Raw genomic sequence first — 24081 nt, 5'->3', positions numbered from 1 at the left:
TAAGGGAGATTCGAGGAAAAGGATAAAGGAGGGGGAAGAATCTTGTCGATCCGTTGATAACCTCCCCATCGCCACCACCCGAGGGTGTCGCGATATCCCCTTTTTCGCCTCGGTTTAATATATTTCTCTCTTTTTGCTCGATTCCACCTTGCTACGTGCACGCCCTTCTTGGCGGAGGCTGGCTTCTCGCTTGATTTCTTCTCGTCACAGGCGTCATTCGATTTCTCCTCGAATTTTTACGACTCGGCGAGGAGCGAACAACGAGCATTCGAGCGAAATTCTTGGAAATCGTTCCCGCCAATATTAATAACGATGCGATTTTTGAGGAGATCTCACAGGTGGAAAGGAACGCGATATTGCGCAACAATAGAGAAAGGGAATTGTAAAAACGAGACATTGAGAGTCGATCGACAGGAAATTAAGAGTTATTTGGATATCGAAGTGATGATTATTTTGCGAGTATTCGACGAAAGATATAAAGAAGAGAGATTATTATTTATTGAAGAAGAGTTTTAAACGTAATTGAAGTTAATTTGATAAATTCGTTATAACTTGTCCAATTATTAATTCAAGAATCTATCCAACTATTAAACTTTCAAAGGCGAGAAACTATCCGCACGTAGAAAATTATTTCTACGTTTATAAAAAAAACATAGCTTCCGCTCAATAAGAAATAGAATTTCGAGCCAAGATATCCAAGATACGGAACGAGTCAATATTTTCTCAGACACGTTCGATAAATCTCCATAAACAATCACGTTTAAAACATGGCCACGTCGTTCCACGCAATTTCACCGGATCGGCCATGCATCACAATCACGAAGAAGGAGCGGAAAGAAAGTGCGCGTTCAGTTCCAACTTTCGACACGAAAGTTTTTCCTCGAAGACAAAGACGAGTCCGTTCAACTGCAACGCGTTACGACGAGGACCAAAGCTCTCTGCGGTCCTCTCTGACCTCGTTCCTCAGCCACAGTTTACTTAGCATTTTCGATGCGCCATCCGTTCCAAGACAAAGATAAAGAGAAGGAGGACGGAACAGTGTCCGCATGCGGGCGAACGACGAGGATGGAAAAGAGGAGAGGGTCGTCACGATCGAGGAGAAGGAATCGAAGATCGCGAACCGAGATCGGCGGCTCTCTGTTTGAGAACGGATAGCGGCCCCCCGTTCTAATTAATAGCGGACCATCGACGAGACCCGCACGGGTTGTGAAAGACCACCTGCTCGTTCTCCTCGAGGAGAGAGGAGAGGAGAAGGAGACGGTCAGCAGCCTCGTCTCGAAATTTCACTCACTCAGGAAGAGAAGGTGAAGGGAGACGGAGGGAGAAACAGGAGGCGATTAATCGTTGGTGGCTGGCTCGGCCCTTTCTTCCGCATAATTGATTCGAGGAGAGTGGCGTTGGATTATTGTCTTCTTCTATCGCGCGTGATTTATTTCGTCGCGATCGTGGAGCCGGCTTTCATCGGCGAGGGGATGAGTAGCCGTTTCCTTTCAACTAAAAATTTGGTGTTGATAATAACGTGTGTCGATAATGGGTGATTGGATCTCGTCCCTTGGATACTTGCTCGAGAGGGGCGGGTCTCAAACTGGGATTCGAGAGAAGGAGAAAGTTCGTTTCTAAGATTGTTCGTCGAAATCGATCGACCGAATAATATCCGAAATAATTCAGGAAATGGATCGAGGAATATTCGAAACGTGTCACTCTCGCAATTGAACAGAACTTGATGGAAACGAGCTCGCGCATCGATAACTAACGAGTAGCAGATGGATGAATTTGTAACGAGTTTTAACTCGTCCAGATCGTAGATGTCGCGATCTATAAAATTTAAACGAGGAGAATTCAATATCTTCGAGATTAGAACGTTCCCTCGACGTCTTCTCCCCCGAAACGCTCGGCGTCGATGCTCGATTTACGATCGTACGACCGTAGTCGAAAATTACTTGGAAAATCTGTTGGCCGGCCGCATCGAAATGGGCCGATCAATCCTCCGCGAAGGAATTAAACGGGCGAAATGCACTCGAACAGGGCACGATCCACTGGAAACGTAGTCGCACGCATAGCGTCTACGTGGATGGTCGTCGAGCGATTAGGAGGTCGGCATGCGGCTCGTTCGCATACCGATGCAACGTGTTGCACCGCTGCCTGCCTCTCTGGATATTCGATCTCGAACGCATTGAATCACTATAATGGCGGCGGTCGGGAAAAGGAGGGAGAGGGAGAGAGAGAGAGAGACACGAGGTTGGCGAAGCAAAGTGTTAAGGTATTCGAGGTGTCGGCACGAAGAGGCCGATTTCGCCGCGGTGGCGGTGCCGAGCTTTGAGGAATTTGCTCGCCGTCTGAGACGATGTTTGCACAAGTTGCCGGAGGGGATGGCGGGTGGGAGCGGGGTGAGATTCTCGATGAGGAGGAGGCGATAAGTGGGGAGGGAGGGAAACATAAAATAAATAGAGAGGTATCGTATCGTCGTCGTCGTCGACGTATTGTCGTTGATCGGTTTCCAAAGAGACGAGACGAAAATAAATTGATGGAAATGGGTGTACGTAATAAGAGCGATTCAGCGAGAAGTTGGAGGAGCGGCTGGAGGCAAAGCGAACAGGGAGGGGGTTGAATGGTTGTTGGAACGGAGAGAGATAAAATCAACAATGACGGATGGAACGAAAGCGATCGAACAAATATGAACGAGAGAGGAGGGGTTTTCAAAGGAAAAGGTCCTCCTCTAACTGGAGAAACTGGTATTAATTGTTCGTTAATCCCCGACCGCGTTGCAACTGAAACAAACTAATTGTCGAACAGCGAGACCTCCTCTCTGGAAATTATCACCCCGGGGGCGCCGAGTCGCGAGGGAATTAGGGAATTCTCTGCAAATCCCCCTCTCTCCTTGCTTTCAGTTTCGTTTTGTTCCCGGCAATGCGGCCTCCTCGTCGTTGGAAATTTATTCGCACGGGATGAATTAATAACACGTCTTCGGAAATTACTGAATTACCATTCAACCGGTGTCTCCGACAATGAGCGAGAAGCTTGGCAAGAAAATAGACGTTGCCTCTCGCGATAAATATTAATAGGAAAAGGGAAAATTACACCGGCACGAGATGGCAGCACGAGATAAACTTTGTAAAGTGTTTGTATTCACTTACCCACGATCTTGCCTTGATAATTATTTTGAAAAGAAACATGGTTATTATCCCAATTTTAATTCTATCGTATATTTATTTATCTGTGTGATATATTTATTCAATCCGGGGCGAGAGAAGAATTGTTTCGAAAACTTTCTGAAACGCGAAAAATCAAAAATCGATCCGGCGAGTTTAATTCCTCGAAACCAGGGAATCTTTTTAAGAAACGAGAGAACGATCGAGATAACGAAGGATTTCCCACTGGACTAAGTTGCAATTTTAATACGCTCTCCTTCTAATCGATCACCATGGAGTAATTCAATCCGTGGAGGATTAATTGGACGACCGATCGTTGGTCGAACCGACAGTTTTCAGTCAATTATTCGTCGATCGACACCGTTCGAGTATTAATAATCGGTTTTACGAGAGTCGTCCGTTCTTCTTTTCTTTTTTTTTTTTGCAGTCATAGATCCTTTGATCCTATCGAGAAGGGTAAATAACGCGCGAGATCGGAAGAAATTGGACTGTTATCTCTGAGCTGATTCAACTCGAAACCGGAACTTTTTAATCAAACCTGGAATAATTACAGTAGCAATTCCGGTAGAAATAATAACGCGTCTCTTTTGGAGCTGTTATCCTTCTTCCTTCTTCGAAAGAATATTATATTTCGCGCATTGTTCGAGGAATCGTTGTCTTTTTTTTTTTTTTTAATCTATAAACGATTTATCTTCGAAATTTAATTCGTTGAAATTGAAATTATATCGATATTGAGTATATTCGGTAAATTTGGGAAGAGATTGAAGAAATTATTGCGGATACTACGAAACCTCGAATTAGATAATTCCGTTCCTGATTCCGTCGAATTCCGTTTAATTAATTGATCAGTTTATTCATAATGGGGCTGATAGATACGCTGCTCAAACGCGTACATATAAATTATATAATGTAATTAGAAATTTTAATTAGAAAACAGATATCTACTTGTGCTCACTCGCTTGATTAGATACTTGTCGATGTTTAATGATCGATCTATTCTAGGATCGATATATTGTAATGGGAGGATAATTATATACGCTATCGTTAGTGTTAATTTATCCATTGTACGTGATTATTCATTATTAAAAGTAGTTGGGACATGGTTTCCATGGTGGTAATCAAGAGAATGTAAATTGATGCGAATGCGAGGGGGAAGGGAAGGGAGGGGAACGGATAATTGAAACGCAAAAACAGAATAATCTGAAGAGTGATTGCCGTTAAATAAATTATTGTCATTGAAATTAAACAATTTTCTCTTGTTTACGTATATTTTCGTGCTAGTTTTTTCCGTTCCTCTCGCGTTTCAAATGCAATTCTCGATCGATCGAAAATATACTACCGATAAAAACGATTGCACGGAGGATTTATTGCATCGAGAGGACACTGTCGAGAGAATTGTCAAAAATCTCAGAACTTCGAATTTCCATCCATCGTTAAATTCCATCATTTTTCATTCGAGCTTCCGGCTCCGAGTAAAAATTCCCCTCGAAGAATACGAAATCATGTGAGAATTTCAAGAAAACGTTCATTCCTTTTGTTCCTCCGTTTCGCAAAATAATAATATATTCTAAAAAATTCCGATTTCAAGCAAACGTTCTCTTCTCGTTTGATTCGTTCATCGAACGAGGCAATAATCATTCCGTCCACCGGGAACAAGAGGGTGAATTCGATCCAGCGAAAAGCGACACGGCTCGTTCAACACCCGGTGGCCGACAATTACCAAACTTTACTACTTAAAAGCACTAGTGACCCACGATCGTTAGCGCGGGAGGAGAATCCGTGAAAAGGGCGTCATTGAACGGTCTGACGACGTTCAACATCGCCTAATGGAGGACTGCATTAGGACGTTGGTTCGCAACAAGATTAAACGGACGAGAGGATTCCTCTGTTTCCGACGAACCAGTGGTGGATGGCCTGGCTTTTATTGCGCTCTGAAAAAACGTGCCGTCTCCACGGTTTTGTTTAGAAGAAGAAGAAGTTTTATAGGAGGGATGCTCGACTCATGCGCGATACATGAGAAAATGACGCGTTACGAAGAAGAAGAAGTTCAGTAGAGGAAAGTTTCGGACGTTCGAACGAAAATTAAACACTGTTTACATAATTTTTTTTTAAATTAAGCAAGAAAGAAGTGCGTCTTTCAACGCCGCATTTTCTTGTGTTACGTACACTTTTTAAAGTGTTACATAACGACTGTTTCGTCGTATTCTGTGAGAAATATGAATATACGTACATTATTCATGTTCAGTTAATTGCACAATTACAGATTTTGCAATTATTATAAAAAAAATGCAATTTATAAAAATACAATAATCATTATATATCAAATTATTGATACACAGTATTTTAATCAAGAATGGTAAATTTTGTACCGTACAAATACTCGACTAGAAGAAACAAAAAATCGAATAAAAAAAAAATAGTATAGGAATAATTGAATAGAAGACTATAAGTCGGCGCTTTCTTGTATTACGTACACTTTTTAAAGTGTTACATAACGACTGTTTCGTCGTATTCTGTGAGAAATATGAATATACGTACATTATTCATGTTCAGTTAATTGCACAATTACAGATTTTGCAATTATTATAAATAAAAATGCAATTTATAAAAATACAATAATCATTATATATCAAATTATTAATACACAGTATTTTAATCAAGAATGGTAAATTTTGTACCGTACAAATACTCGACTAGAAGAAACAAAAAATCGAATAAAAAAAAAATAGTATAGGAATAATTGAATAGAAGACTATAAGTCGGCGCTTTCTTGTATTACGTACACTTTTTAAAGTGTTACATAACGACTGTTTCGTCGTATTCTGTGAGAAATATGAATATACGTACATTATTCATGTTCAGTTAATTGCACAATTACAGATTTTGCAATTATTATAAAAAAAATGCAATTTATAAAAATACAATAATCATTATATATCAAATTATTGATACACAGTATTTTAATCAAGAATGGTAAATTTTGTACCGTACAAATACTCGACTAGAAGAAACAAAAAGTCGAATAGAAAAAGAGAGAAAAACATATAATACTTTTAGTATAGGAATAATTGAATAGAAGACTATAAGTCGGCGCTTTCTTGTATTACGTACACTTTTTAAAGTGTTACATAACGACTGTTTCGTCGTATTCTGTGAGAAATATGAATATACGTACATTATTCATGTTCAGTTAATTGCACAATTACAGATTTTGCAATTATTATAAAAAAAATGCAATTTATAAAAATACAATAATCATTATATATCAAATTATTGATACACAGTATTTTAATCAAGAATGGTAAATTTTGTACCGTACAAATACTCGACTAGAAGAAACAAAAAATCGAATAGAAAAAAAGAGAGAAGAAACATATAATACTTTTAGTATAGGAATAATTGAATAGAAGACTATAAGTCGGCGCTTTCTTGTATTACGTACACTTTTTAAAGTGTTACATAACGACTGTTTCGTCGTATTCTGTGAGAAATATGAATATACGTGTTATGCATGTTCAGTTAATTGCACAATTACAGATTTTGCAATTATTATAAATAAAAATGCAATTTATAAAAATACAATAATCATTATATATCAAATTATTAATACACAGTATTTTAATCAAGAATGGTAAATTTTGTACCGTACAAATACTCGACTAGAAGAAACAAAAAGTCGAATAGAAAAAAAGAGAGAAGAAACATATAATACTTTTAGTATAAAAATAATCGAATAGAATCAATATAAGTGGGCGCTCGTAACGAAAGGGTTAATAACTGTCGACGATCACCATTTCGAAAGTATTTCAACCGCGAGGAGGCGCAGTATATTAATTGCACCATTCCGATTCGATCGAGCGTTATATCTAAAACAGTGGCATGCATACAAGGACCAGTGGAAGGAAGTCGGTCTTCGTCCCCGATACGTCATTCATACCGAGTCAAAGATGTCTTGGCATTGCCATCCCGGTTACGTCGATCTAATGAATTATTCGAGGGCGGCAATAAGATGCCTAAGGCAATTTAGGAAGACGGTCGCCGCGTTTATCGTGATAGTTCCGCGACTGGAATAGCGTTTCGATTATTCAAGAAGCCCTGCCACTCGAGCGATCCCGATCGCCTCACGATCCAGATTGTTCCGATGGCGGCCGATGCTAATTACGCTCCCTCCGTCCCCATTCATTGGATTCTAGGCCGGATTATCCACGTACCTCTCCCCGAACGAAAACGCATCAACCCTCTCCTCCCTCGTGGATCGCGAAGAAATTTTAAATCGATCGTCCTTGGATCGATTTTCTCTGATTGATGTCAGAGGAGAGGGACCTGTCCAATCGGAGGAAAATTGTAAATTGACTCGCGTTGAAAAATGTAATTAGTCGAAGGTTTCGAACAAAGTTGGTTCAAGTGATTATTTGTTAAAATTATATTTGGTCGAATAACGTTGAATTTGGATATTATATGTAATCTCGGCAATTACAATTATTTGCGATTATTATTATTATTTATCGAAGTAACTTTATTCGTAACTTGTTCAACTGTTTGAAGATTTTGCCCATCAATGACAAGATCTATTTGTCAATGATTTTCTTGTTTGGAATAGTTGGAGGTTTTCTGTAATTATTCAGTGATAACGATCAAAATTTATTTCTCGGTGAATTTTTGATATTACGATAGGGAAAGTCGAATAATCGATTTCTTGGATCGATCCCTCTGGAAGAGGATTATACTTGATCGATAAACTGTAGAGAAAATCGTAAGCAGTCATCGAAATTGATCTCTTCCCTTCGAATCTATCTATTCGATCGTAAGAAAATCGCGAACAAACAATCTTACCCAAACAATTCTTCGAGTTTATTTCCTTTCACCGCATCGAGAAATCTAGTGCCTCCTCCTAGTTATTCCGATAAGAATCCCGTTCCTCGCGGTAAATGAATAACTAAAATCATGTAAACTTGGCCGATAACGAGCAACTTCTCGAACTCGTTGCAGCCCCCCTCTCGAAAACACTCGAAAGAAACTCCTTCCAAGTTGTTCGCGGAAACAATCGAAGAAAATCCTTTTCAACATCGTGAAATAAAGCGAGTTCAAACTCGAATTGCGACGGAGGAGGAGGAGGAGGAGGGAAAGAGATTGTCGGTCGTAAACGTCGCGATTCCTTCCCGTGAAATCGACTTAAAATGAGGCAGAAGGGTGGAGCCCTGGAGATTTCGAGCACGCATCTGTCCGCTCGTTCAACTTTCGTCGCGAGGCCTATTACCGGAAGTTCGTTAAGGTTTAACGAGCATACACTGCGACGAAACTTTTCCTCACATGTTTCATGCGTGGTGTGATGGATAATTGAATATGTTGAATGTCGGGGATAATTTTTCCTCGACGGACCATTCTTTTATCGGACCAAGTTGGATTTATTCCAAGCAGAAATCGCACTTTCGCTCATCTTATCGCCAAATCTCGAAAATTTTGCAGTCCCAAGTCGAATCGAAGTCTAAAAAAAAATTCCCCATTAAAATATTCACAATATTCCATTTCTATTTCAAGCAGAAACTTTAACTCGTTCTTCGATCACGAAATTTCGAAAATTATTCTACAATTCCAAGCCAAGATCTTTCTATAAAATATCCGTATATTTCTTATTTCAAGCAGAAACTGCACTTAAACTCATCTTATCACCAAATTTTGTAGTCCAAAATCGAGTCTCGAAGTCTCAATATAGGTCCCTCGTACATCAAAATATTTATAATCCATTTTTATTTCAACTGCACTTTAACTCTCAAATCTTATCACGAAATTTCGAAAATTATTCCGCTAGTCCCAAGTCTCGAGTCAAAGTCTCAACATCCCCCCCTCTGTCTCTCCTTCTCCGCACGTCAAAATATTCGCACACTTCTTATTCCAAACTGCATTTCAACTCATCGCGTCCTCCCCCGATTCTCGGTTTCTATAACAACCGAGGGAGATCCAATATGTCCCGTTACACTCGAGTCTCCGGGTCCAATTCTCTCGTCTCTCGATATTACGCCACGTCTGATAGCATACGGACTGTAACTACTTCGCGGAGGGACTGTTTAAACTGCGACCACTTGCCGGCTCCCATCGCGACTATTTTGCATGCAGCCTCGGCCCGAAGCCACAACTAGTTTGCACATCCTCCACCTAGCCCATCATCGAGAAATCTCGACGCCCACTTTGACTATCCACGGATCAGTGTTCAGCTGTATTGGTATTGGAAGCAATCGTCGAGAGCGTAACTGGCCATCAACGGGGTGCGCCAAGAATGTTGATATTATTAAAGTGTCCGTTGGTTGAGCTTTGTGGGGGATCTATGGGGGAGGGGGAGAGAGAGGTCGTATCGAGTCGGTGTTCCAGATTCACGAAGGATGATCGTGGCCGTTTATTCCGTTGGTTCGAAATCCTGGTGGCTGGTGGGTGGGTGGCTGGCTGGCTCGATCATCCCCCCTGTGGCTCGTTAAAATGACCGACGTCCATCGAAATGGAAGTTTATCGCGATCGACTCGTCGACGAGGCGGGGGATTCACGATGGTTGGTCCAGATAGCGGTATAATTTGTTTCGAGTTATCTGCCTTTTGTATTTCGTTTCTTTGCGCTCTATAGGGATGGTGCGTTTTGATAGGGAAAGTGATAGTGTATCGTTTTTTTTATCGGATTTTATTTTTTTCTTTGTAGACAGAGGATAAGAAGTTAAGATTCTTGATTAACAATATCTTACGATGCATACCATTTATCGAAAGATAAAATTCTCATCGACAAAGGTGCGTGTATTCTCTCCAATTATCCTCGACCTGTTCAGGTAACTTATCTAAAATTGAATAACAATTATTCGTAACCACCATACTTTAACATTTTTCGCGTAATAATCCCGTTAATATCAACACGGTTATTCGATATTCGGTAATAAATTATTCAATAACCAACTTTAACCTTTTCAACCGACCGTAAAAATTTTACTCCATCCCCTCGACCAAACGAGCACCTTTCCTTCGAAACCCAACCCTTGCTTCCACATCCGGCGAAACGTCTCATGCCAAACCATGAAACCATCCCCCTTCGACCAACCATCTCCTCCTCCCCCCACCGTATCCTTTCGAAATATTCCTCTAAGTCAGCAACATTCCGTCACAGCTTCCCGCGAGAATCGAAAGAAGGGAACCGAGTTAACGATTCACCCCCCTCGGCCATTACCGATACACGACCGCCTCTAATCCACCCCCCTCGCTTGGAAAAGATGGCGGTGGTAAATCATCCGGGCTAATTTCACCTAATCTTTATGCCTGCCGTAAAATAACAATTCCGGACAACTGGGTCGTTCTACGGGAGGAGGGGATGGGAGAATTAATAACACGAGCAGAAGATCCACGTTGCCGGAGGAGGAGGAGGAGGAGGAGGAGGAGGAGGAGGAAAGCGAGAAACGGCAGGTTAACGCCGCCTCGATATTCGCGCGTGTCCGCGCATCCGCGAGAGGAAGCGCGCGCGAGACCCAAGTCTAAGCGCTCGGCTCCTGTGATGTATCGCCTGCGGGATTACGGCGAACGGTAACTCGTATCCCTCGGGTCTCTCTCGGGTTAAGGGCCGGGTTACACGTTCGAATCCGTGGCTACGAGCGTGTTCCCGCATACCTACGGCCTGATTATTAATCAGGGAGAGGGGTAAATCCAGTTTTTGTTGCAGTATTCGAATTGGATTCCTCGCAAGGAGGGAAGAGGAGGAGGGATCGGGGATTTTTCGTTGAGATCTCGACTTCGGATTCGTTTGGATTCTTCTAGTTCGAACGCTGATTTCGGGAAAATTGGAACGTGACGAAATCTCGTTCGAGATCTCTCTTTGATTCGAACGCTCATTTTGGGGAAGAGGAGCTGGAATGCAATGAAATTAGTCGTTTGGGGATTTTACGCGAGATATCGAGCCGAGTGGTTGGAGTTATCGGATGTATTTTGAAGAGTTATTATTTTGGGAAAGGGAAACGATCGTTGGAGAATTTCGTTGGGATCTCGACTTTGGATTTTCTACTTGGAACGTTCATTTTGGGAAAGAGAAGCTGGAATGCAGTCGTTTGGGGATTTTGTTGAGATATCGAGCTGAACGGTGGTTGGAATTATTGGACGTGCTTTGAAGAATTATTATTTTGGGACGTGGAATTCGCGAAACAATCGAATTTCGAGGATTTCGTCGAGATAAATGTTCGATTTTAATTAGAATTGAAAGAGAAAAGAGAAAAAGGGAACTCCGTCCAAGAAATATCGTGCCTCGTAAAAAATAAAAATGGAAGATTCGAAAAGTTCGTATCGATAAGGAACGTATGAATATCGCATAACTTACGGTAAAATAAAGTATTCAGCCTGCATTGACGAAGTTCGGGAAAAGATATATCCATCCCCACCCCCTTTTTCTCTTTCTTTCGCCCGACGAATCGATTCAACTCGGATGAATTTTCGCGATACTTTCGATCCACGGATTTATCGCCCCGCCGCGATCCACGATAATATAAATGTAAAGTGGATCGAAGATTATCGGGAGGGCAGGGAAACGGCGTCAGAAATTCTTGCCGAAATCCCTCGATAACCCAGTTCCTCCTGGAACACGTGGACTTTTCCCATTTCCTATGCACCTCCTATACATATATATATGTATCTCCCCTCCTCTCTCCTATATTCCTTCGTTGTACAAGTCGTTTCGAGTTATACGCCACCGTGTTAAATATCGATTTTGTCAAAACTTGTGGAGAGAAATCAACCCTCCTCCTCCTCCTCCTCCTACGATGCTTCGAGCATACACGACCAATCTATTTTTCCGTACAACGGAGCATCGCGTCCCCTCCCCCGATATCGATCAAAGTTTCGGTATAAATATTTCATTCCTGCGACGTACGAATAGGAACAATTTCGAACAGAATTCCGTTCGAAAAGAGGCTCCTCTTCGATGAGGCCAACTATCTCGAGCCCCCGATTATCATAGAAAATACTTCCATATTCGTGTATCATCTCTCTACAGTGAGCGAGTAATTGCACGCGGACGAATGTGTTTTAGGAGGGTAGGAGGAGAGGAGCGCAAACGAGCCAGCTTTCTTGGCGACCCTCTCGATTTTGCATGGCCTCCTAAAAACTAACGATAACGAGTGACGTACGAGGGTTTACTTTTTTTTTTTTCACCTATCGCGCGAACAATTTCGACCCTCGTATCTTCGTTCCCCACCTTCTCCCTCCTTTCTCCTTCTCTTCCCTCTCTTCTCAACTCTTCTCCCTCGAACGGTCGCTCGACCCGAACCCGCGTGAAATGAAACGCGCATACGAGAAACGAGGTAACGAAGGCAGGATTGATTAATTCGATTCGTTTTGATTAATTTCAAAAATTGGGAATTTTGTGTCGCGGGGAATTAAAGGATTTTTTTTTTTTTAATTTTTTTTTCAACACCCTCCCTGTGTGACCTCCCTTTCGCAACAAGGGAAGGGAGATTCGAGGGGGCAAGTTACGTTTATTCGGATGGAATGATGAAGCGGGGTGTATATTTAACGAATAAATATATAATACCAACGACCGAATAACCAGGGGGAGATCCGACGTATTTGTAATTTATTTGCCAGAATATGATCTGTGTTTGAACCCGTGTGACGACGATCGATGAGCTATTGTTTATAGTTGGTCTGCATGGAGTGTGTGTATGATCCCACTCCCCCTCCCTCCCTCCTTGTTGGCCCGTGATTGGTGGAATTGTCGAATTTTATATCCCCGAGATTTCGAGGATCGAAGCAGCAAAATGGCTTTTCATTCGGTTTCAATTTAATCAAATTGGTTTATTACTATCCGCCATTCCGTCCTATCCACAGTTTTGAATAATCGCGCACAGGCAACAGCCACGGGGAGAATCAGGATTTATTTTTGGAACGGATCGATTAATTAGAACGAATGGTAAAACATTCGAATCGAACGTGACACGCGACAAATATTTCCTTCCGTATTTTTTTTTTTTCCTCGAACAAGTGTTAAAACGGCGGGGACCCCGTTTTCATTTCGATCCTCGATCCCACCTTTCACATCCGTCACGACACACCAGACGATACACTCCACTCTCTTCGCGCTTTATGACTTGGCGCTTTTTGGCTCCGCTGCACCCTTTAACCCACCCCTCCGCGCCTCTCTCCGCTTCTACCTTTTTCTCTTCTTTTTTTTGTTTCTCTTTGAAACTCTTTCTACAGAACTCGCTACGATTCCCCCTTTCTTTCCTCCCCTTGCGCGAAACTACGTGCTCCCCTTTTCCGAGATGCAGTTCGCAACGCCTCCGTTTCTCTCGATGACCTAAAATTTCCCTCTCTCGCTAATTCTTGTCCCCGTTCCACGCGCGGAAATTTAAACCGAACGGGGCAAACCGTCTCCCCTCTGTGAATCGAGCGAAATTGAGCCGTAGTTCTCTCTCTTTTTCGAAAATTGCGGAGAAACCAGAAACGCATCGAATTCGAACGATATTTTCTTCCTTCTTTTCTCTCTCGCTCTCTCTCTCTCGAAATCCTATTATCGAGATTTAAAAAATATCGGAAAAGCGTGGAAAACAAAGTTACCGTTCTTTTATTCATTTTTTTTTATATATATACAAAAATATCGGGCATGGAGGATCGCGTGGAAACTCGAAACTCGAAGGATACAAAAATATATATATACACATATATGGAAATATGGAAATTTGAAAGAAATAAAAGAAGATTATAATTAAATTTGGAAATGGTCGCGCAATGGAGAAACGACAGTTTTTGCACGGGACGGAGCGAAAGAACATGCCAGTTTTAATTCTAATCGATTTATCGTCGAAAGAGCGAAGGAAGAGGTGCGCGTTATTTACATGATTGTACGGGAGGATCGTCAAAGGAAGGATTATCGTTGCAGATTGTCGGAGGGGAATCGCCGCGGTCCGTGCGATCGGTTGCGAGATAATTTATGATCGATGCCGATGATGGTGGTGCACGCGTTATCGACACGAAAACAACGGAAAGGAGGAGGGGGAAGATACAGAGGGGTACGTCGTGTTTCGGTGATTTATTAAGAACGGCAACGTCTGCTCGATTTATCGAAAAGCGATCCTCGCTCCTCGAGAAGAAACGGTTCGAAGGAACTAATAACATCGTTTCGCCGTGTCTTGTGTCGGAAGGAAGAAATTGAAAGAGATGATAGAACGAACGGGTTAATTATATATATATATATATATTTTTGATTCTTTTTCGTCGATTTTCGAAAAGAGTTCTCTGCAAACGTAATATACCGTGTGATTAATCGTGACACGGAACAAGGATCGTGTCTAGAAAAAGGAAAAAATAACGAGAGTTCGAATCCTCCGACGATCCATGAGTATTTCGAGTTTCGAGAGAAAGGAAAGCTCGAGTTCGTTATTCGTTCTTTTGGAACAGCAAAAGCAAAAGGGTAAATTTTAAGGATAAAATAGACGCGTGTTAAAATAATATTGAAATATATAATGTTCATTTCGCGTTAAGTGAGTTACGACGTTAATTAAACTAGGGACGAGTGTATATAAAATGGTACGGACATTTTTCACGCAATGGATTCAAGAATTCGTTTGAGAATTGAAATTACGTAGACATTTCCAGGATCGTAAATCACGTTTCACACACACATATATATATACATATTGTAACAAGATTTCAAGATTTTCAATTTTATTCGTCGCAGTTTCGTCACGTTACTTTTACAATCTTCAATATAATAAAATCTCGGAGAAACAATTTTCTCGCATAATTGTCGAGCACGTAAGTTAATCAATTTCCACTTTCCATTTTTAATTTTTACATCCCCAACTCGGCCGAATTCGAATTCCACTCGTTTCGCAGCAATTTCGAAGAAGAAATATTTCTCCTCATCGTCGCACAATAATTACGCAATCGAAGCTAACTCGTCCAAATAAACCCTCTTTTACCCCTCTCAAAGCTCGCCTCGTAATTTCCATTTCCGATCTCTCCGAATCCCAAAAGGAAAATTGCCAAAGGATCAAGCGTCGTCTTTGACCTCTCACAAACGGGCGGAAGCGGAGCGCGAGTCGTTACGTCTCGTCTTCCATCTCGGTCGTAACAGGGAGCCGCTAAAATCCCAGTTAACGTTTGCGCTCGATGGATAATCCGCAACGTTTCGCGGCCGATTACCGGCCGATGGAACGGGCCGTTACACCCCGCTTTATTGCACCGTTGGGCTAATTAAACGCACACCGCCTTCACTCCCAAAGGGCAACGGAACCAAGAGCTACTGGTCCCGGCCGAAAAATATGCGGAGGTTACCTCGCTTTATTACCGCTCGGATTAATTAAAATACTCTTAAACGGGAGTATCGTTAATTTCGTGGCGGTAATTTAACAGATATTTCGGCGAGCACGTGGACTCGGATTTAACGGTGGAAAGGATAAACGATTTTATCCGATTGCGAGGACCGTTCGATCTCGAAATCCTCCTTCCTTCATGGAATCTGTTTTTCTCGTTTTCACGCGAATGGAAATATATATATATATATATATATAGATAGTTTTATATTATTTCCACGTTTTTATCGAAAGTTAATTTATTTTACAACGCACGAAATATTCGTACTATATTCAATCAATTTTATCTCTTAATTAGAATTTAATAATAAATTTCCATCTTCCTGCCATCCAATGTGTCTTATCTCTTTTCGATAATCTATAAATCTACTCACGATTCTTTAAAAATGTTCAATCTTCCTGGAACGAAAACGCCGAAAAAGCTTCTTTTCCTCTCGGGTACACAGAACGGGAACAAGAAAAAGAAGAAGAAGAAGAGAGGAAGGGGTTAAGGCCGCGATAAATTTATCGAGTTCACGTATTGAATCCTCCACACGGAATTTCACGTCCCCTCTAATCTCGTATATACGGGCGGCAATAAAGCTTTGGTGTCGCGAGAAAGGACAGCCCGTGCACGCCTTCCTGCCGCGTTGACACGGGGAACACGGTCCCCTGAATGGTAATCCAGCCGGAAGATGGACGATAACGCGGTGCTCACCCCTCCGCTTCCGGTTCGAACTCGTGGAATTTTATTCCGCAACGAATTTAAGGGTTTCTCGGCTTCCTCCTCGATCCCTCTTTCATCCCTCTTTATTTCGTGCTTTCTTATTCCTAGGAGGAAGTTGAGATTCCAGGATATATTTGGACTTCTCGTTGGACGGTAGGTTTTTTTTTTTTCTACCACGAGAGATTTTTCGATTTTTGGAATTTTTAAATATCGATGGATTTTTATAGCTTTTATTTTTGTTACAGGTTTTGTACTTTTTTTTTGGAGTTTCCAGAATTGGACGATTTTTATTTTCACGTTGCCAGGACTACGCATTTGTACGCGAATATTTTTTCTTTTTTCTTTTTTTTCCCCCCATATATTTACATATGTTTTTCCGAATGAAAATGATAGGACATCGAAAGGACATGGAAAAGTTGGGTGGTTCTCTCTCTATGCTTTGTTGAAACGATTTCTATTTCAATTTTTCGGATAAACGACATTTCGAACAACACGACGTTATTTTTATATAATGCTTAAACATTCGAACTCGTTCCAATTGCGTAAAAATTCGTCACACCTTTTTATCGTATTTTTGTAGCGATCGCTGGCACTTTCTTCGAACGTTATCGAAAATTTCGAGCTCTCGGACGAACGGATCGGATGAATCCCCCGTTGGATCAATTTCCCGTGTTACGTTACGTTATTGTTTTCTATGCTATTTCGTTAAAATAGAAATTACACACAATGGTGGTTAATATCGAACGAAGCGCATGCGTTAATGCTAGATTGAACTGTTATGAAACCGTGAATTGCGGAATTGCCGTTAAAGACTGGCCATAAATAATGCAAAACGGCCGCTATTATCGATTAAATAGGACGTATTGATAAAACGATACCACCCGATATTACTTCGCCTATCATTCCACGCTGCGCGCGCGCGCGTGTGAAATATTCATACGTTCGTGGAAATACACGAACGCGGGAGTAACCGATCCGAAAATATCTCTTTCAGAAAGGAAGAAAATTCTCTTCAAAAATCTTCGTCTATCCGACATCCTTCCTTCCCTTCACACACAGAGCTGTTGACTGGGCAGCGAAAACAATAAGTAAAAAAACGTAGTACGGCTTTAACCGAACGAATATATTTGATTGTACTAATTGCGCGTATCTGTTTACAAAACGTTCGAAATACGAAGGAGAACAAACAGATACCAATTACGAAGTAATGATATTGCTGGCAACATTGAATAATAAAACCGCATAAATAAAATTTCAACGAGCTTTAAATTCTAAATAAACATATACAGTAAGCAGAATGGAAAGAGTCAAAGCCAAGACTCTGTCCACCAACTTCCTCCCTCTTCCAGTCTATACATGGAACGAACGCGACGTAGATGGAGCTTCTCCCTACACGGAGAAGAAGAAAAAGAAAAGAGGAGGAGAGGAAGGGAGGAATCCTCGCAGGAAAATTGTCCATTCTCTCCCCCTCCCCCTTGAAATTCATTACAGAAATCCAATTTACGAATAGCTCTCGCGTTCGAGTCGGCCCTATAGCTAGCAGCTATACACGGCGGTGTTAATTAGTCCGGAGGCGCCTTGTTTGCCCGTGTGATTTACCCGGTCGTTGATCGCGGCAACTCGGTTCCCGTATTATTTAATAAACGATCCGCTCGGATGTTCGGACCACTTCCGGTCCCGGGGAAGGGGGTTGGAGGGAGAAAGAGGGATAATCCTCGGAGAGGAGAAGTGCACACCGAGGGCAAAACGTGGAGGGGTGGTTTATGGATTTTCCAACGGCGAACGTGTTGTGTTGTTGCCGGCTGCCACCGGCATGATTACCCGAATAAATTGTATCGTTACCAAGGGGGAGGGGAGGGCGAGACTCGCGCCGATTATCGTGAAATCGAACCTCGAGCCCTGGTTGGCGGCCCGCTTTTTATTATTATATTTGAACTTTTCGTTTCATTCCTGTGCGGGGATAATCCTGAGACGAGATGTCGAGGGAGAGGGGAGAGAAGATTCGCCGTCTTAACGATTCCGATCGATCCCTCACGCGGTATGGAAAAAAAGAAAATATCGTTATCGGTTGAATTAGGGTGGGTAAAGTTCAGAGAACAGAGGCTGTTTGGAAGAATCTTTTTTCGAGGAATGGATTTGGACGGATCCGGGGGGGTTGTAGGTGGTTCAAGATGGCGCGAAGCGAATGATATATATATATAAAATTTGTAGAGAATTTTTTAGTTCGAAAATTGTAACTGGGGCACGATTTGATTGAATTTTTTTGTAAAAAAAGGAAAAAAAAAAACAAAAGTTATAAATTTGAAAACGTTTAAAATATTGAATATTGGCCAATATCTATAAAATAAAGTGGTTTAAATATTGGATTTTTTGGATAGGAATTTTATGTCCATGGGCGGTCAATGTGTTAAAAAACACGGGTTTAAATGAAACGAAATGCGATAAAAACGTTAAGTTTAATTGGTTAATAACCTGATCCCGTATTCGCATTGTCGGAAAATTCTCAGTATTTTTTTTTAATGAATCCATATGTATCATAATGTATTATGGATCATTGTTTCATTGAAATTCTGTGTTCAATTGTTTGTTGAAAAAAATACCGATTCGAGTAACATTGTACTCGCCGATCTCATCGTTCGTGTTCTTTGAACCAATATTGACGAAATATTTCTTCCATTCGGTCGAATCGTGTGCATGCGTGCCTGTCCACCTTTCACGAATCACAACCAATTGCAATAGAAAATACGAGAAAGAAGAGGAATAATCGTTTCTCGATCTGCACTCGTCTCGCGCCAAGTACGCAAATTCGATTTGCCAGGGTGCAATAAAAAGGAAAAAAGGGGGAAGAAAAAGATTCGATTATAGGAGCGCGGAACAACGAGGCGACGGATTGGTCGAAACGACTCAGAGATCATCGAAGATTAACGTTGAATGGACTACGGTGAGACTCGTTTGATCGATCGATCGGTCGGTCGTACAGTTGAATTCACATCAGTCAGCCGCAGAGGACACGGTGTGATTTAGATCGATCGGCTATAGAATATAGTCTAAAATAGATTAGGTGTAGGGCACAGTGTGCGAATGAATGGCCCATTGAGTGGGACAGTGGGATTCAGATCAGTTACAGATCGCACCGCGTCCATTAATTCCACACCGATCGACCATTCACCAACGTTTCAACGACGATATCTTCGAATTCCTGAAACAATCCAAACGTTTCGATTCCAAACGTGCGGAGAAGATTTTGTAAAATTCCAATCCCCCCCCTCTTCTCTTTGTTTCCTTCGCGATAAAATTTCGAATAAAATCGCTTGGAATATAATTCGAAGCTGAAAAAGTCTTGGAAATTGGAATCAAGACTTGCAACAATTTCCAAAGGATCGAAGATTCGAAATATCCATTACTATCTTTGCCATTCTCCCTCTCTCGTTTTCAGTTTAAAAGTTGAAACGATCGTTTTCACCCTACTACCACGCAGTCTGAACGAATTTATCTCTCGCGATTAATCGTTCCATTTATCGATTGGTCGAAAAGAGGGCGAAATATCGTATTGTCGCCTACGGCCCGTTATTCCAAATCGGATTTCCACGAACCAAAGTCGTCGGATCGTTTCGTCGATTGCCGCTCGTTTAGAGAGGGGGAGGAGAGGTTTCGATCGATATCAACTTGTTATTCGCGTTGCCTTCCGCCACCGATCTTCGCAAATCTGGCCAACCTTTCGATCAACGGGAGAAAATCGGCGCGATTAATCGGCGCGATGATGCTCGGCCGCTTCAACGTGCGACTTAAACGGGCGTCATTCTTCTGGCGGGGTCGCTCGCGGGTGGGAAATTTTCGCGGTCGATCGGAGGGGGGAGTGCGTGCCTTGCGCACACACGCGGAAATGGAGATTGGCCACGAGGTAATTACGGATAAATTTGTCGATGGAATCGTGGCAGACGGGCCGCCAGACCGGAGATAATAATTGTTGGAACGGCGCGGTTCCGTATGGTGGGGGGATTATATCGGGCCGGTTCTCTTTCGCTCTCGTTCGGGAATGGCATTACGGTGAAAATTAATCTCGAGCCTGCCGCAAAAGCGATCCGCTTCACGCGAGTAATCACTCGTCGGCAAACAGCCACGATAAACTCGTGTAATCCTGCGTGATTAACCGCTCTGACAGGCTCGAAGCCTGTGTCACCTGTGATTTACCAGAATTCTTGTCCTGGATCATTAACCATCCTAAACGATCTCGAAATCTGTTTCCTCCCTCTCTCGCTCTTCTCTAAGTAATTATAATCTTGTTGATTCATACGTGTCGCGTTTTACGTATTCCTACAACCTGCCAACATGTTGCGTATCGATCGGCAGTCTTTTATCATAGCGTTTTCAACACTTGCCAATATCGGCGTTTATCTTTCTTCCCCCCGTTTCCTTTTTCACATATTTGTCTCCCCTCAACGTGTGTCCTCCTACAACGCAGTATTGGTTTGATTATTGCTCTGATCTTCAAACATCATCGGTCGTCCCAGAGATATTCAAGCATCCTGTGGGGACAGAGTTGCAGGAGGAGGAGAGGGAGAGGGAGAGAGAGAGACAGGGCACTGGCAATCAGGTACGTTAATGCCAATCAATTATGTACTGGGTACCACGTGTACCCTTCTCCCCCCTTCCCTCCAGCACCTTCGTTTGGCCTGTTGGTTGGTCTTCATCGATATCATGCTCGCGTACGTCGTATATATTAGTTATCGATCCATCGGAACGAGTCGATATATTCTCGCTAGGCTAGTTTCGAGGATGCCCCCCAACTGCGAACATTGCCCTGATCGGTAATTAAGACCAGGAGGGATTGATACGGATATTGTTTGCATCAAATTCGGTCAATCTTGGTTTTGATTTGCTTGTATACTCGATATTTCCAACATCTAGATCTTTTTCCCAAATATGAATAGGGAGAAGAAAGAATCGAATTCCTATCCAATTTCTTGTGCAAATTTTCGAGTAATTTCTGGGATAATTGATTGGATTTTCATTTCGATTTTGGAAAGTTTTCCTCGAAGAATGAAGGGGGAGGGGGAAGAGAAAAGAGAGGTTTTTCTGAAATTAAATTACCCAATATTTGAAAATTTTCGAAGAAGAATAGAGAAATGAAGAGGAATTTTAGGGAATATATTCTTTAACAACCGAGAAGATTTTCTCCATCTTGTTTTTTATTTGAGAAGAGAGAATTAGAAATTCTTTATTTTAAAATACCATTACTACGCGCAATTAAGAAAAATAATTTCGAAGAAAATCTTTTTCAGAATGAATCCGAGAAACTACGGAATCTAAGAATCTAGTCCTCGAAGCCGCCAAGATCTCTACTTTATCTTCTAAGGTATTTAATCGTAACAAATGGGGATCTCACGTTTCTTATTAACGCCCCAACAACTTTCCTAACTCTTTCAGTAAGTGCAACCACGGTTTGGATTACCGACAATTGCCTATTAACACTTCAACGGGATTAAATCATTTGATAATTTTACTGGAGCGGAAAAGTGGTGCTTAGGACAATTACACGGTTCCGCGGTTGATCAATCTCGAACAACTACATCACAGGGTTGCCGCGCTGCCTATCAATTTAAACGTTCCAGTTCCACTTGACCACCGAAAGAACCCTCCTCTTGTTAATTCCGGCCCGAGGGAAAACACGGCGATCAATCTCCTTATCGCTAAACTGGCTCCTCGCGTGTAACTGTAATCCACTACATATAATACGTGCCCCGCAACCACGAATTAACACGGAATAATTTTTTATTTCATTACGAGTTTATCTCGTATGGAAATTATTCCACGATCGTTATAATTAAAAAAAAAGACCGACATCAAAGGTTTCGAAAACGTTTCCCTTCGACAACAATTTCCGTGTCCATCGTATCGAGCGTGCAAATTGGAAACGAAGAAAGTAGCCGTCGAGTGAGCGAAGAGGAAGGAGAGCCGTGAGTGAGCCGCCTCCTCCGTCTTCGAAGAAGGAGTCGAGAGGGGTACAAATAAGCGAGGTTTGCACCCCTCTCGCGATAAAAGTCTGTAATTAACGATCGCCCAATCGTTCCGGATAATTAAACTACGACAATTAGTCGTAGACTTTCCATCGCCAATTACCATTTATCAATCGATTCTCGCGAAAGAATCCCGAGTCGTCGGTCGAGAAAACCGCGCATTCGCCGTAGCTTTATAGCCGTGCAGCGTTGAAGGATCCTGTAATTGATCTCCCGATTGAAACAAGTTTGCGCAACGGAATTTCTTTTGAAAATAAAACATCGATTCGAATGGAAGAGGAGAGCGTGTGATAAAGTGTAATTGTTAAAAATGTAGTTTATTCTAACGCGATTTAAATGTTAACAAAAATATTCTGATTCTCAACTTCGACGAGAAAGATTTGGACGGACGAGGAAAATTGGTTTGTATGCTAAATTTTAAGCATTATTATTATTATTTCACAATTTCGTGAGAGAAAGAGAGATTATTTCTCTACTTTGTTAAAACATTTCGAGAAACCTTACACCTTAATTGCCGCGTTGCGTAACACCCTTCGTAAAAGTCGTACTTCGTAACTTTACCTTTTTATTCATTCCCATCACTTGGAGAACAAGCGGAGGTTGATTCCTACGAATTTCATCCATTCGACCGCTTTGCCACGAACAAACTCGAATTAAACGACGTTGTAACGCGAGGTTGAAAATAATAATAATAATAATAACAACAACAACAATAATAAAAAAAGGGGTAGAAGCGCGGGGCGATTAAAACGAGATTGGAGGGGAGGGCAAGTTTTTCGAATTCACGCGTGGGAACGGTGACATCCACAACATCCGCCAACAACCACAACCCTATTCAGCGAAAGAAAGGGGGAGGAGTGCCACGTTTCTCCTTTCTCTCCTCGCAGATCCTTAACACCGCGAATCGCGCCACCTAATTATCCACGATTGTTTCCGCGAGATTTGTGGCGCCGCCCGCGGAAAATATTCGTTGTAACCAAGTTCCACCACCACCACTACCACCACCAGCGTGGAAAGAATCTCGATATCTAATTATGCGGTGGAGCGTGGCAGTGACCGTAGCGATCTCGTCGCCCGTTCGAGATAATTAAACGTGGACAGAGGAGGAGGAGGAGCGTGGAAATGGAGGGAAACGAGAGAGAAACGAATTTATAAAAGCGAGGAGCGACGATTCGGTCGCGGGTTGAGTAATCACGGGGCGGCGAATTGATTGGGCGGGTCGAGGGAAGGTCTCGATCGATAGAGAGATCGTGGCGACAGATTCGGACACGGTGGATAATTAGACGACGGTTTAACGAAGCGTTGTAACGAGTTTATTAACGAAAAACTGATCGCTGCTTAATAAATAATCCAATCCTGTCTGTTTGAAAGGAAAGAGTATTATTATAATTGTATAATTGTGTTTCGGGGAACGGAAAGAATATCGAATTTCTTAATATTTTCGAGCATTTGTAAAGTGTAATACGAAAGGATTAATTATTTCTCTTTCTGTCGGCCGATTGAAAGGGATGCATTCAAAGAAACTGGCCGAAGATCCGCCAGTCTTTCGTCTCGTCAAAAACCCTTAAGAACTTAAGGAAATCGTCCGTCTCCCCATTCCTCCCCCTCGTTCAGTTCATCGTCGACGACGATCACGAATGTTTCACCGTTGAAGCTTGTCGGGGATGCTTTTGGGGATCGTGGCAAATTGCCGGTATGCTCATGCGGGTTGGCTCTGCGGCGAGAGGACCACCGCGTCACCCTCCATCAGAGCGAAACTGCTCGCGAAAGAGCAGTCTCAGCCTATTCCTGGAGAAAACGCGTCGAGAGCCAGACGCTCGCCTCTATTTCTCCGCTTCCTCTTTCGAGCTTCAACCCCTCCTCCACTGTCTCAACCATTCCATT

At 42.1% G+C, this 24081-nt stretch overlaps 1 protein-coding gene across 2 annotated transcripts in view; it reads right to left on the bottom strand.

The window, feature by feature from the left end:
- The window catches only part of LOC107993614 (beta-1-syntrophin), a 298727-nt gene that overhangs the window by 30683 nt on the left and 243963 nt on the right, over nt 1–24081 (bottom strand). The window lies entirely within an intron of this gene.

Source organism: Apis cerana, linkage group LG10 (genome assembly GCF_029169275.1).
Source record: "Apis cerana isolate GH-2021 linkage group LG10, AcerK_1.0, whole genome shotgun sequence".
Lineage (NCBI taxonomy): Eukaryota > Metazoa > Arthropoda > Insecta > Hymenoptera > Apidae > Apis > Apis cerana.
This window is presented reverse-complemented; position numbering and strand designations above follow the sequence as displayed.